We start from the raw sequence: 13,221 nt of genomic DNA, 5'->3' as shown, positions 1-13,221 counted from the left end.
CTAAAAGAAATTGTGAGCCAATTTGAACAGGCAGCCTAAATTATGGACTGGTGAGCCCTGCCCTAACAACTTGGTCCACCACACTGACCATGATAGACAAAAAGTTAGATCCCGACTAGTGATTATCTCCTGGAGGGAGAAAGCGGATAGCCCATGTGTGCTGTTGGAATGTAACTCTTCTGCACATGTCCTGGTATAGCCCACCAGAGACAGAGTGGAGAACAGAACAGGCAGGTTGACTGAAATACACTACTGAGGGGCGCAGCTGGTGAGTCAGGAGAGGTCTGCTGCGCCATGTGGGTTTCTCCCTGGCCGGGGATCAGACTCATGCTGCAGTGGCTGCAGATAGCTTCATAGGTTGTGTCTTAACCACTAGCACCACCAGAGAGGCCCAAATTAGGCAGATGTTTACAGTAAAAGGGGAAACAAATGATTGTCAGGTAAAGACAGCTAATTTTCATTTCATTTGGAAAGTGCTCTTTCTAACTTTTTGTGGACAGAATTTTATTCCCTTCCCAAATCTATGTGAAAGCCCAACCACTATGTGATGACACTTGGAGATGAGGCCTTTGGAGATAATTAGGTGTGGGTGAGGTCATGAATGTGAGGCCCTCTTAATGGGATCGCTCACCTTATAGATATCAGAGAGTGGATACAATGAGAAAGTGGCCATCTTCAAATAAAGAAGACAGCTCTTACAGAACCTGACCATGCTCACACACTGATCTCAGATTTTTAACGTTCAAAACTGTGAGAAAATAAATTTCACCCATCTACCGTATTTTGTTATGGCAGCCCTAGAAGACTAATACTCAACTGCCCGTTATCAGTTTCCAACAACTGCTGTAATCAAAGCAACAGCCCCCCTTTATTGATTGCTTTCCATGTTCCAGGCACTCTGCCAAGTATTCTTCATGATTGTAATTTTCCCAACAATTCTTTGGGAAAGAAACTATTACTCTCATCCTTACTTCACATAGGGAAACTAAGATTTGATGATTTTGAATAAAGCGTCCAAGGTCACATAGCTTCTAGCTTGTGGACCCTAGATGCCTTGCCAGGTCTTTCTGACTGCCCTCCCTACCCTAGTAGCCACTGAGATATCCTGTTATCTCTTCCCACTCTGCCAAGGAGGAGGTCCCGACTTGATCCTTTCTTTTCCTTGGATAAATTCACTGGGGCGGTTATTTTTTAGCATTTCAACCCTTCCCCCAGTGACAGAAAGCCTCTGCCACCTACTAAGTTCTGGGCCAGAGCACAGGCAGGTTTCCTGCCCTTTCCCCAAGCAAGTGAACTCTGCCTTGAATTGGTGGCAGATCTTGGGTCCATCAGCATCTAACCTGGCCAGCAGAAGCAGGCCTCTGTATCATATGGAGCTGAGTCCTGGGCACAAGTGTGTTTCTTGCCAGGCAGCCCTCATAGAGGGCTGGTAAATGAATCAGCTTCTCCAGGTGCTTCTGCTGTACCCTCAAACCTTGGCAGGTACCGCAGGTCTGTACCAGCTAGAGATAGCATGTCTCAGGCCTACTGTCCAGCTTCTAATCTTTCTCACCGGCACCAAGTGGAGGTCAGCGGAAAAGAGACAGCAAGGAGGTAGAGATCCCTCGTGTGTGGAGTGCTTGGGGGTTCTAAACCGTCTTACAGCTCACACTCAACTTTTAAGAATTTTACTTCCTACCAGATTTTGTGGTGATTACATTTTCTTCCCATTCCTTGCCTAAAGAGGAACTGTTGCTGTGTCTTTTTCTCCTCAGCCAGGTTCTGGCTGGTTATCCTTTGGAATTCAGTTTCCCTGGTTGCTTTACAACTCAGTTCTCTGATGGGTTCAGAAAACAATAGTTATGTAGATTATCCCTCTTTTTCTGGTTGTTAGTGAGGGTGCAACAGTCATCTGAGGCTTTCTACATCTTAAGCAGAAGTGAAACTTCCCAGTTTCAAACTTAGAAAAAATGTTTCTAAAGTGTTAGAAAAGTACTGGGCACAAAAAGTGTGAGTGTGGGGAAGAAAAGACCCTGGAGTCAAATAAGCTTGGAAATTAGGCATATTGGCATTGCTTGTACGCTTTTGGATAGTTATAGGCACATTAACATTTTAAAGGCTCAGAGAAGTCCTACAGAATAGAGAAATAAATTTAATTTTAAATTAAAGTTAAATTAGTTTAACTTTAAATTGGCATAACTATCTATGCCAGTTGTGCTTCAATAGAAAATAAGTGCTTTCTTCGTAATGGGGAACTTTTCATCTTACTGGTTTTGGTAGAGGCACAAATTCGGTTCTGTTTGAAAAATAATTTTTTTTTGCTTTGTAGTCTTTAGTCCCTTTTATTCTTTGGTTACTTCAGCTAAATTGTGGCCATGATTGATGGTTAAGGAAGTTAACAGGCTTTTCAGGAGGATACTAGCCTAATTACCCTGGAAATACCAACTATGAACCAAGAAGAATATCATGACTTAATTGTTCATTACACAAAAATGATATGAGCCACCATTTCTTCCCTATCTTCTCCCCCTAAAAAGGTATTTAACTAAACAATCAGGGACATTAACTATTCACAGCCTAGGCAAGTGTAGGCAAATAACCCCTGCAATAACTCATGGGCGGCCTCAGAGATGACTGGTTATGAATAAGCACATAGCACTTAGTCTGGTCCTCCTTCTGTGTTTGCTCATACATTTGCAATTTCACGCACAGTTTTAAATGCGAAGCATTAATCTGAAATGGGCACTGAAGCATCAATAAAGTCTACATTTTGTCCCTTTTAATGAAAATGCTAGATATAGATTTAATGCAAAACTAAACATTTGGCTCAATATGTTCTACTCCAGTAAATTAGCCAGTGTTTGTCATCTTTTTAAAATACTGGGAGTTTAATGCTTCATTTCACATGGTTTTGTTAGGGACAGATAGAAGGCTGATAAACAATCCATTTGTTCCATTACAGTAGCTCCTAGCCACACCACTGAAGCTAAGCCTCAGTGCTCATTTCCTTTACAAACCCTGTTGAGAGCTGAAGTGGCCCGCTTGAGAATATTTGACTGAAGCAGTCTTGACAAGAGGGCTTTCTCAGTAGAACACAGACTAGCTTTGTTGGACAGTGATCTCAAAGCAGTGGATGAATCCAGAAGGGATCGGAGCCAGTGAACCCCTACTGATGTTCATATGCATTCTCTCCATAGCAATTGCCACAGCCCCTAGAAGTCCCTGTAACTACTTCCATTTGGCCAGAGGTAGAAATCAGGGGTCAGATGAAACTGCACAGCTAGTAAGCGATGGAACCTGGGTTTGAGCCCACACATAATACACACTGCCTGGCAGCTAGGTACTGCCCTCTCTGTCTCTACTACTGCTGCATTATTTGTCATTCAAGGAGGTTACATATGCCACCTCCTCCAGGAAGTCATTACTGATTGCCTTGTTGTTGACTAGCTTTCTTAAGTGTTTTTATCACACTTTATCTGTGCCTCCAATGTAGCCCTTAGCACAGTCTTCCTTTTATTATATTAATTGAATGCCTATCTGACTTCCCATGAGAGGAAGGGCTATCTCTTAAATCACCTTTGTACTGACTACAGGACCTTCCCTATCAAATACACTTAATAAATGTTCACTGAAATCTTTATTAAAAAGATTGTTCTTAATATCTCATATCCTATTTTCAGAATTGTGAGGAACACTAGGTTAAGGGGACAGGACCTCCAGTAAGCCTGCCCGGTTTGAATCCCAGCTGGATGACTAGGAGAGTCATTTACCTTCTGAGTTCCATACTGTATGAAGTAGGGATAATAATAGCACCTACCTCAACAGGTTGCTGTGACAATTTAATTAGATAAGGCATGTATAGTGCTTGGGACAGACCTTGGTGCATAGAATAGCTCAGTGAACATTGGCTATTATTTTCCTGAAAACTTCAGAGATTTTATAGCATAGGCAAGAAACTACATGGCATTTCTCTACAGTTTTAAAATATGGAAATAGAGGGGACTGATTAAGTAATTGCTGAAATGACAAAGCTCAATAACCATTAATAATGAACCATCAGATCAAATTAGGGAAAGAGACGTGATTAAGTCCCAGGCCCAGGTATCGGCAAGCTCTGGACTCAACGTGTGTTGAAATCCGACAGTGTGTGCCTCAGGCCCTGGTGCAGGTATGAAATTTTTTGTAAGAAAGAAGTGTGGATAATATATTTAATGCTTTCTGAGAATGGCATACCAAACATTTGTCATATGACACGGGTGTCATATTTTCCAAATCTACCAAATCAGTATGTGCCAGAGAAAAAGAAGTGACAGACATTCAAAAAGTTCAGAGAACTGAGTTGGTAAACCTAAGGCCATTTAATCCCTTGTTCTGGATAACTTAGTGTATGTCTGTCAACATCTTTTTAAGCTGAATCTTCTCATAGATAAATACAGATAAAATACAGACACTTCCCCTCTGCTTCCTTCTCTGGGTCTCAGTTTCCCATCTGTCAAATGACCAAGAGGCCTTTCAGCCCTTTCCATGACTGACCTCCTGCGGCTCTGCCTTCTCTGGGAAGCTGTGAAGTCAGTTCAATAATATTGACCAAGTTTGGGGGACCCACGCTCTATAGAACACCAACTGACCAGAAGAGCTGATAGACCCATGGGGACAGAATCACCTCTCTCCCACCAGGAGGACAGCTGCCCACCAGGGGTTTCTCCTGAGTGACTCCTCAGCAAGGACAGGGTGGGGAAGCTGGCCATGGCAATGTTGTCCCTGCTCTCCTGGCCACCTGGCCTCTGCTTACATGTAACAACTCTCCTCTGGACAGCAGGCAAGTGGCAGGAGGGCGAAGATGTCTACATTTTCTTAGACAACCAGGTACGTCACAGGACCCTAGCCTCACCAACAGGACCCGGGCCTAGCAACCTCACTCTGGTGAAACTCCATGAGCAGCCCACTGTGGTGGGGAGAGGAGGCAGGAGGACTTACAGCCTAGACTCTTTGGCTCCAGCCAGCTGGAAAAGTCAACAGCATTAAACAGAGGTTCCCAAGCTCTGTGTGCACCAACAGCAGCTGGGGAGGTTGTTTTAAGACAGATTCACAGGCTCCAGTCTAAAAGGTACTGATTCAGTAAGTGCAAGGTGGGCTGAGCATCTCAGTTTACCACCCCCTCCCCTAGGCTGTTCTGTGCACAGCTGGGCAGACCTCACGAGAAGACAGAAGAGACTAGGGGAGCCTATGGGTGCCCCATCCCTGCCCCAGTGGGGTGGGCAGTATGTGTCACTCCGGTATTTTCTACTTATGCCCATGGGTGAGTCTTAACATCTCCACACTTTAGTTATCTCATGCTAAAATGGGAATCATAGCGACAAACTAGAGTGTTACTGTGAAGGTTCAGTGGACAACCGCCAGAGAGCACTGAACAGAGAGGGCTTGGCAGAGAGTGAGCCCTGAATACATGTTAGTAACTTCCACAAGCAGTGTTATTATGAAGCTATCTAAAGAAACAAGAAGGCTCTTTGGTGCTTGTATTAGGAAATAGCCCAAAGAGTTTTTCTGAGAGGAGGCCAGTAAGTATTATTTTGTTTTGTTTTTTAAAAAATAACTAAAGGGGAAAGAGGGAGTAGTTAGATTTTGGGGGAGGGGGTGGTCTGAACATTTTGAAAAGGCAGAGGGGATGCAGGTAAACAGCTGGAGAACTGGGGTCCCAGTGGAGTGGAATGAGCCCTGAGTGGGGGTCAGGAGACCTGGTCTAGGTGTTGTTCTGTGTGAATGACAGACTTTGGCTAAGTCACTTGTCCACTCCTGGCCTCCTTTTCCCCCTTTTTGTGTTGCCCTGAATGACAGAGAAAGTCTTGTTCAGTAGGGGATTTATTCCAGAGCCTCCTGAGGAATCATACTTCTCACACTTTTAACAAAAGAGGCTCATGAAAAAAAATTAGGTTAAAAATATTAATATTTTTAATATTTCAACCTGGGAGGCAAATACATACAAGTTAAAATAGTCTTTCGATTTCTTAGTTAGCAACAAGGACAAACTAAGCTGTCATTTGCAAATGCCAGCTGATTGGTTCACGGTAATCCCTCTGGCACAACCCTGATCAAAATGGGGAAGAAGGCAAAGAGGCCTTCAGTGACCTCCCACCCCACTCCCAAGCTGTGCAACAGCACCTCTTGTCCTTGCTTTCAGATCTCCACATACTCCCTCTCAAGTTCTTCAGCTATCCATGGCCTCCCTCCCTCAGGGACTCATTTCCCAGGGCTCTTGCTCTCATTGTGGGACAGGTTTGACCTGAGGTCTTAACAGCTGATGGTGACTTAATTTCAATTCCTGCTTCTACTCTTAAGCTAAATTGTGTGTGTTTCAGAACTTGTGCCTATGAGTGGGGAGGCTGGTAAATATATTTTGTTAGAGGGTGAAAGTAATACCTTACCCTTTAGACTCCACCTGCTCCCATGTTGCAGGAGAAAGGTCAGTTCTGTCTTGTGTTATGATGTCTTGTTCCCGTAGAGAGCAATTCAGAATGATACCGAGACAACTGCTCAATTCAGGATGTCGATGTGTGTGTGTGTTTCGCCTAATTAGTTGGGTTGAAAAGTGATGAGCTGCCATATGTAAACAAAATATCCTATTAATTGACAGGGATTTTCACTTTTTAACCAGTGGTTGTTGCATTTCATACAAAGAGAACTTTTTCTAAGTTGCTTTTCACAGTATCAAACAAATAAAAACAAATTCAGGGTGGAATTGCCTTTTGTTACAACTCTTCCCCTGAATATTTAATTTGATAGTCAGTGGATCCCTCGATTTCCTTTGAGTCTTAGTTCTTCCCTAAGAACGTGTTTTTTTCTCTTGAATACCTTCAGTGCTCCCTAAACTTCAGTAATTCCCAGTCCTCCTTGGTTCTTGCCATATCCCTGTATAACCTTTCTATCATTTAACCAGTTTTCCCTAACATAAAACACCTTTCAGATAAAGTCATCTTTAAGAGAACTCAAATTATTCCTGTAAACTGGAAACCACTATTGCTTGCCATAAATAGAAGGTTACCATAAAAATAAACACAATGGAAAACGAAACAGTATCCCTAATAGCTGAATTTTCTGTTAAGAAATTCAGTCTAAGACCTGCTTTCTCTTTGTTAAAAAAAAAAGGAAGTAGCAACTTTAAAAGTGTGTTAGCACCAAACTTGTCTTTAAGTGAGTTACTGTTATTGAACACAATGATCCCTTAAACCACAGTAGTTACTAACCACCTTTTGGAGTTCTGGAGCCTTCTCAGTTCTGTCCTGGCTTTACCTCCACTGCCCAAGCCTTCCCTTGCAAGTTGTGGGTGTCTTTCATTCTTTCCCAGGTTTATTCTGCACGTCTTATGAGTCGTTGTACCTTGCTTCATCTGCCACTCACTCAAGTCTGTGTAGAGGCAACTTTTGCTCAGAGTGACTTCTTCCTAACCGCTGTCTCCAAAAACTTCCAAGGAAAGGTGAAAAGGAAGCCTTCCCAGCCTCCCTTACCTCATCTGCAGATGGAGGCAGTATAATGATACTGGCCTCGTAGACTGTTGCAGGGACTAAATGATCCAGTGGAGAGCAAATGCCTTCCACGATGACCATAATAAGTGCTCAATAAGCAGTAGTGACTGTGGTTAGCTATTAAGACTATGCCAGTCCTAACGCGAGCTCCTTTCAAACACTCTGCCCTCATGTCACCCTCTTAGCCCTTGCTACACTCATTCACTGGCTTTTACACATGCCAATAAGCAATTGGTTTATTTAAATTCCTGGTCAGTGATGGCTGATTGTCTGGAATGCTATTTGTATTTGGATGCTACATCTCAGATCTGAATTAGCTACCTAAGTCAAAGAGTTCAGAAAAGGAGTGGCATCTGAGAGAAGACCTAGTGTCCCGACCTGAGAGGCTCAGGGCTTCCTGGACAGACCTTTGTTTTTCTCCCTTAGTGGACACGATAGAGGGCAGCTTCTAGGAAGGGCAATCTCCCTCCACCCTCCAGGGTCCTGAGTATTGGACAATATATTCATGGTACATTCAGTTTCTTTCTTGTGGGCCATTCTTTACACTAGACTCTTAGAAGTCAGGCTCATCCTCTTATAAAAGGACACCATGCAGAGAGTCATACGGTAAAGGGAGGTAAACATTCTTTTAAGCCAATTTATCAATTTAACACAGCATCGTGGTGTTGGGTTACTGAGGTCAACAGCCAGCAGTCACATTCCTCAGTTGTTTGACTGGTGAAATGCATTAACAAACAGCCAGTAAAACTCTTTCTGATTAATCATGTTGATAAGTTTTTTTGGTAATGTGCTTCAAGCTCTTAATTTAAATCTGCTTGGACAGCAGCCCATTCTGGTGAAGTGTCTTGACTTATCTAAAGAAGCATTGATGAGAAGGCTACTGGGCCTGAGATTTTATTGTGATGTCACTTAATCATTAACACATGTGGCTACTGCTTTCCTGCATTTTTATTCCTTTCCTGAAACCAAGTGCTTTAGAAAGAGGACATAAGCTAAGTGAGGGTGAACCCCAGAGGTAATGTAGAGTAAGGAGGATGTTGTCAATAGTCAAACCAGAAAACATGCTCTTATGTCAGGGATACAAATATTTGAAGACACTCAGTACCTTCAGAGGACACTCATCTTTTAAAGGCAAAGGGAGGCAAGTGTGTACTTCTCTTAAAAAGCAGAAATCCAGATCAGAGTTTCTCAACCTTGGGGTGCAGAGTTCTTTTTGTGGGGAGCAGTGCTGTGCCTTGCAGAACATTTAGCCTCTACATGGTAGGTGTCAGTAGTTGTCTCCCATCCCTTGTGGCAACCCAAAATACCTTCATTACCAAATGACCCGGGGTGGGGGGGGGGCAGAGAATTGCTTCAGTTGAGAACAACTGTTCTATAGAACAACTGTTCTATATGTACAGTTCTAAAATCTCAAACTAGGCTACTGATTCCATTGCATCATTTTATTTAAGACTCAACAAACATTCAATTCTTCCAGGAATCTCTTTCTTTTAAAGATTTATTTATTTATGCATACAAGAACTGGGGTACAAGCCAGAAGTGTGGGGGGTGAGAGGATTCACCAGAGACAGAGTGGAAAACAGAACAGGCAGACCTACTGAAATACACTGCTGAGGGGAGTAGTGAGCGAGTCAGGAAAGGTCTGCTGCGCCTTGTGTGTCAGATCCCTGGCTGGGGATCCAACTCATGCTGCAGTGGCTGCAGATTGCTTCATAGTGCTGACACTTAACCCCTTGTGCCACCAGTGAATCCCCTCTTCCAGGAGGCTCTTTCTCACTCAGATAACTCCTTCACCCATTCTCTCTATGCTGAGACCTTCATTCTCCACTGTCTCCTCTTCATTCTACTCTTTCTCCTCCTTCTGCATACCAAACACTGTACTAAGCAACTGTTCAGTGACAGCTTGCCAACCAACCAGAGAATTCTTTCTCCCTTAGGTCTGGGCGCCTTAGAGGCAGCTCAGACAAACTTCCCCAGATTATCCAGAAATAAAATGCTTCTTTAATTAAAAACAGAAGTCTAGATGATAGAAATTTAAATAGGGTGAAAGGTGACAGGAAGAATTGCAGAACTACTGAGATTAAAAATAGTTACATCGATTAAGCACTTACTAGGTGCCACATGCATTGTCTTATTTAATTCAAATGTCATCCCCATTTTACAGATGAGGAAACAGAGGTTTAGTGAAGTGAAATAGTTTGTTCAAGTCCTCAGAGTTGAACTAGCAGCATGAGGATTGAACTGAGGCAGTATGGCTCTGGGGAAGGGACAGGTGGAGGGTACTTGTTCATACAGCTTATTCATACAGCCCTTATTCATACAGCTGCAGACCTAAAGAGGTGCCTAGGGACCGAGAGGAGGGGTGACTTTTCAGGAGCTGGGCAACAACTTGATTGAATTCTAGAACACTAACTTTCAGTGTCTCAACATATGCAAATCTTTAAGTGAATGTGGTCCTATTTCTTTGTTTCCATCTGTCTTAGTGAAACTGCCTCTGCTTAGCGGTGTGGAGTATTGCTTTCCCAGTTTAGAAAGTTAATTTATAAAGGCAGCTGAAGTGAAGAATATGGTTCAAGAGGGTGCCCCAGCTAGCAGGTGTTGGGGGAATAGGGTGGGGGCAGGCAATGTAGGGCTGGAGAATCGAGAAATTTAGTTAAAGCTTTTTGACTCTTGAAGAATGTGGGAGGGAAAAAAAGTATGGACATAGGTCCAAAATTTGGTATCACACATTCCTTGCCTGTCCTAAAAACAGTTTTTGCTATCTTTCTTTTTCTTCCTTCCTTTTCTTCCCCTCTCTCTCTCCCTCCCTCTATTCTTTTTTGTCTCTCTTTCTCTTTCTGTATTCTTGGTAAAAAACATCATACTAGTTTCCAGGGCTACAATATAATGAGTTAATATTTGCATAATATTGCAAAGTGATCACCACAATAAGTCTAGTTAACATCTGTCACTACACATAGTTGAAATTATTTTTCTCATGATGAAGACTTTCAAGATCTATCTATGCTCTTAGCAACTTTCAAATATGCAATACGATATGATCAACTATAATCGTTACATTTTCAGGAATCATTTATTTTATAAGTGAAAGCTTGTGCCCTTTGACCTCCCCATTCATTTTGCTCACACCTCACCCCCCTCATTTTGTATTTCTGATCCAGAAGCATAAAGAGGTAGTTGCTGTTTCCAATTTCTTGGTGGTAAAATTTTATGCAAATATTGAAAACGATTCCTCTATGTCCTTCTGAGCTACAAAAGTAAACATGTTTACTGGAGAGAAATGAGAAACAGGAAAAAATAAAATTACAACTGGCCATCCCTCCACATAATTCTCCATTCCATTTACATATTGTGAAATCATACTTTTGCAGGTCTTCAAGAGACTTGTAATCAAGTAGTTACTTGAATGAGATGGGAAGGAGAGAGAGAGGCCGTTGTGAAGGCCAGAATTAGCAAAACCACCCTCTTGTATCAGCTGCTGTCTAACTCCTTTAATGAGTTTTATACATTGGCAGGGAACAGAATGCTAGTTCCTGAAGGTGGGAACTTCTCTTTCACCCTTGCTGCAGGCATCCTGTCCACCTGACTCTAACCCCCTCCTTAAGCCTGGAGTTAGGTCTCTCATGCACCTTTGAAAATTTTGCATCTCCCCCTAGAGAACCCTACAGACCAGCCATCCTTGTGCCCAAACACACTCTCCTGCCACTCTCTACTGAGTAGTCATAGCTGCAGTCTTAAAAGGCTCCTTAAACTCTAGGGTTGTCTCTGGAAACCACCCATGCCGGGCCTTCTGGAGGACTGCACCTCAAGAAGATGGAAGGGAGGATGAAGTCAAACCACCCTGGGGAAAGCTCTGGCTCCGGCTGAAATCTGTTGTCTGCTTGTCTTTGCTCTATTGCTAAGTAACCCAGTGTTGTGTGTGCATGCACATGTGCACACAGATATATGCTCATGATGTGTGATTTAGACATCTTTTCCTTTGGTGGGGATGTTTTTCTTTTAAAATGATCACTTGATTTGTTTTTAATAGAAAATCCACTAATAATACGAAAGAGCATATACAGTAAAAATCAAGCCTCCCTCCCAGCTTTTATTTACTCTCCCAGTTTCCCTCCCTAGGCACACCCACTACTGATTTCTTGTGTATCCATCTAAAGGGAGTCTGTTCATATACAAACATGGCCCCTTCAACCTGTTCCATGTGGTTGGAGTGACTTTTTTTTTTTTTAAAAAAAGAACTGGGGTACAGGCCAGAGGCACAGGAGGCTGAGCAAATTCACCAGAGACAGAGGGGAAAGCAGAACAGGCAGGTGGACCGAAAACACTGCTGAGGGGAGTATCAGGCGAGACAGGAGAGGTCTGTCGCCCTGTGTGGGAATCTCCCTGGCCAGTTGGGAATTGAACCTGCACTGCAGAGGCTGCGGACAGTTTCACAGTGTTGCACTCAACCCGCTGCGCCACTGGGGAGGCCCTGGAGTGACTTTTTAATTGGACATCTGAGTTTGTCATTCCCTTGCAAGACTTTTAAAAAAATTTTTTTGGTAATATGATCACAACTGGGTAAAACTTATTATTATTATTTTTTAATTTAATTTTATGGTTTTTTTTACATTGTTCTTTTTTTTTTTTTTTTTTTTTTTTTTTTTTTTTACAATGTATGCTTTCTCATCTCAGTTTCTGATGCACAGAGGACCAAGACCTAGAACTCTAACTGCCTCTGCAGCCCTGCCCAGTCCTCCAGTTTCCTCTGGGCTACCTTTTCTCCTTGTTCTGTACTCCAAACACATTGACCCTCCCTTCATTCTACTTCGGGGCCTTTGCCCTAGGTGGCAGCTCTACCTGGGTGCTCTTTGCCCTTCTTGGCCCAGTGAAGCTCCTTTGGGTCTTCATTTACATACCATTTCCTCAGCAAGGAGGACTTGACTTCCTTGACTTCCTTCTTGCCTCTCAGCATAGTCAGAGCACTTCCTTCAGAGCATTTTCTAAACTTGTGGTTATATATTTATCTGGGTGAGTATGTGTTCAATGTCTACCTCCAACTAGACCATGAGCTCCGTGTGGACAGGAACGCCAACATCCCACCCATCAGTGACACACCGTGGCCAGTGCCTAGCTCAGTTTTTGCAGGTAATAAATGTAATTCATGGTTGGTTTAGAGACAATTGAGTTTTCTGTACTTTCTGCTTTTTTAACTCAAAAATTATAATGAAAAATTTCAAATGGACATAAAAGTAGAAAGAACAATACACTATCTCCGAGGGACCTATCACCTGGGTTTACAAATTGTCAAGATTTTGCCATGTTTGCATTTTCCCTATCTTGCTAAACTTTTCCCCAGTCTTTCAAAGGCACAGAAACATTAATGATCATTACCATTTATCAAGTGTTTACTATGCTCCAGTAACTGTCATAGATGTTTTTTTATATATTGTCACTTGATCCTCTCCAACAACCCTGCTACATGGGTGTTGTTAGCCCCATTTTAGAGATGAGGAAACAGAGTGTTTCAATCACCTTGGGCAGTGTCTCAGACTCAGTAAATGTTTTTGAAAAACTAGGCTTCAAAACACAGGTTTTCACCTACCAGGCTGCTCATAGCAGATTTCACCAAGGGCTGTTCTATCCCACCTGACTTTGTACTTCATACCTGTAGACTTTTTAACTTTTGGAAGCATTTTTATTGTGATAAACTATAAGAGAAATGATTTCTTACCTGTGAGAG

The sequence above is a fragment of the Talpa europaea genome (assembly GCF_964194135.1).
Source record: "Talpa europaea genome assembly, chromosome: 10".
In the NCBI taxonomy this organism is placed as follows: domain Eukaryota; kingdom Metazoa; phylum Chordata; class Mammalia; order Eulipotyphla; family Talpidae; genus Talpa; species Talpa europaea.
The sequence above is the reverse complement of the archived record's forward strand: the minus strand, read 5'-3'. Positions refer to the sequence as shown.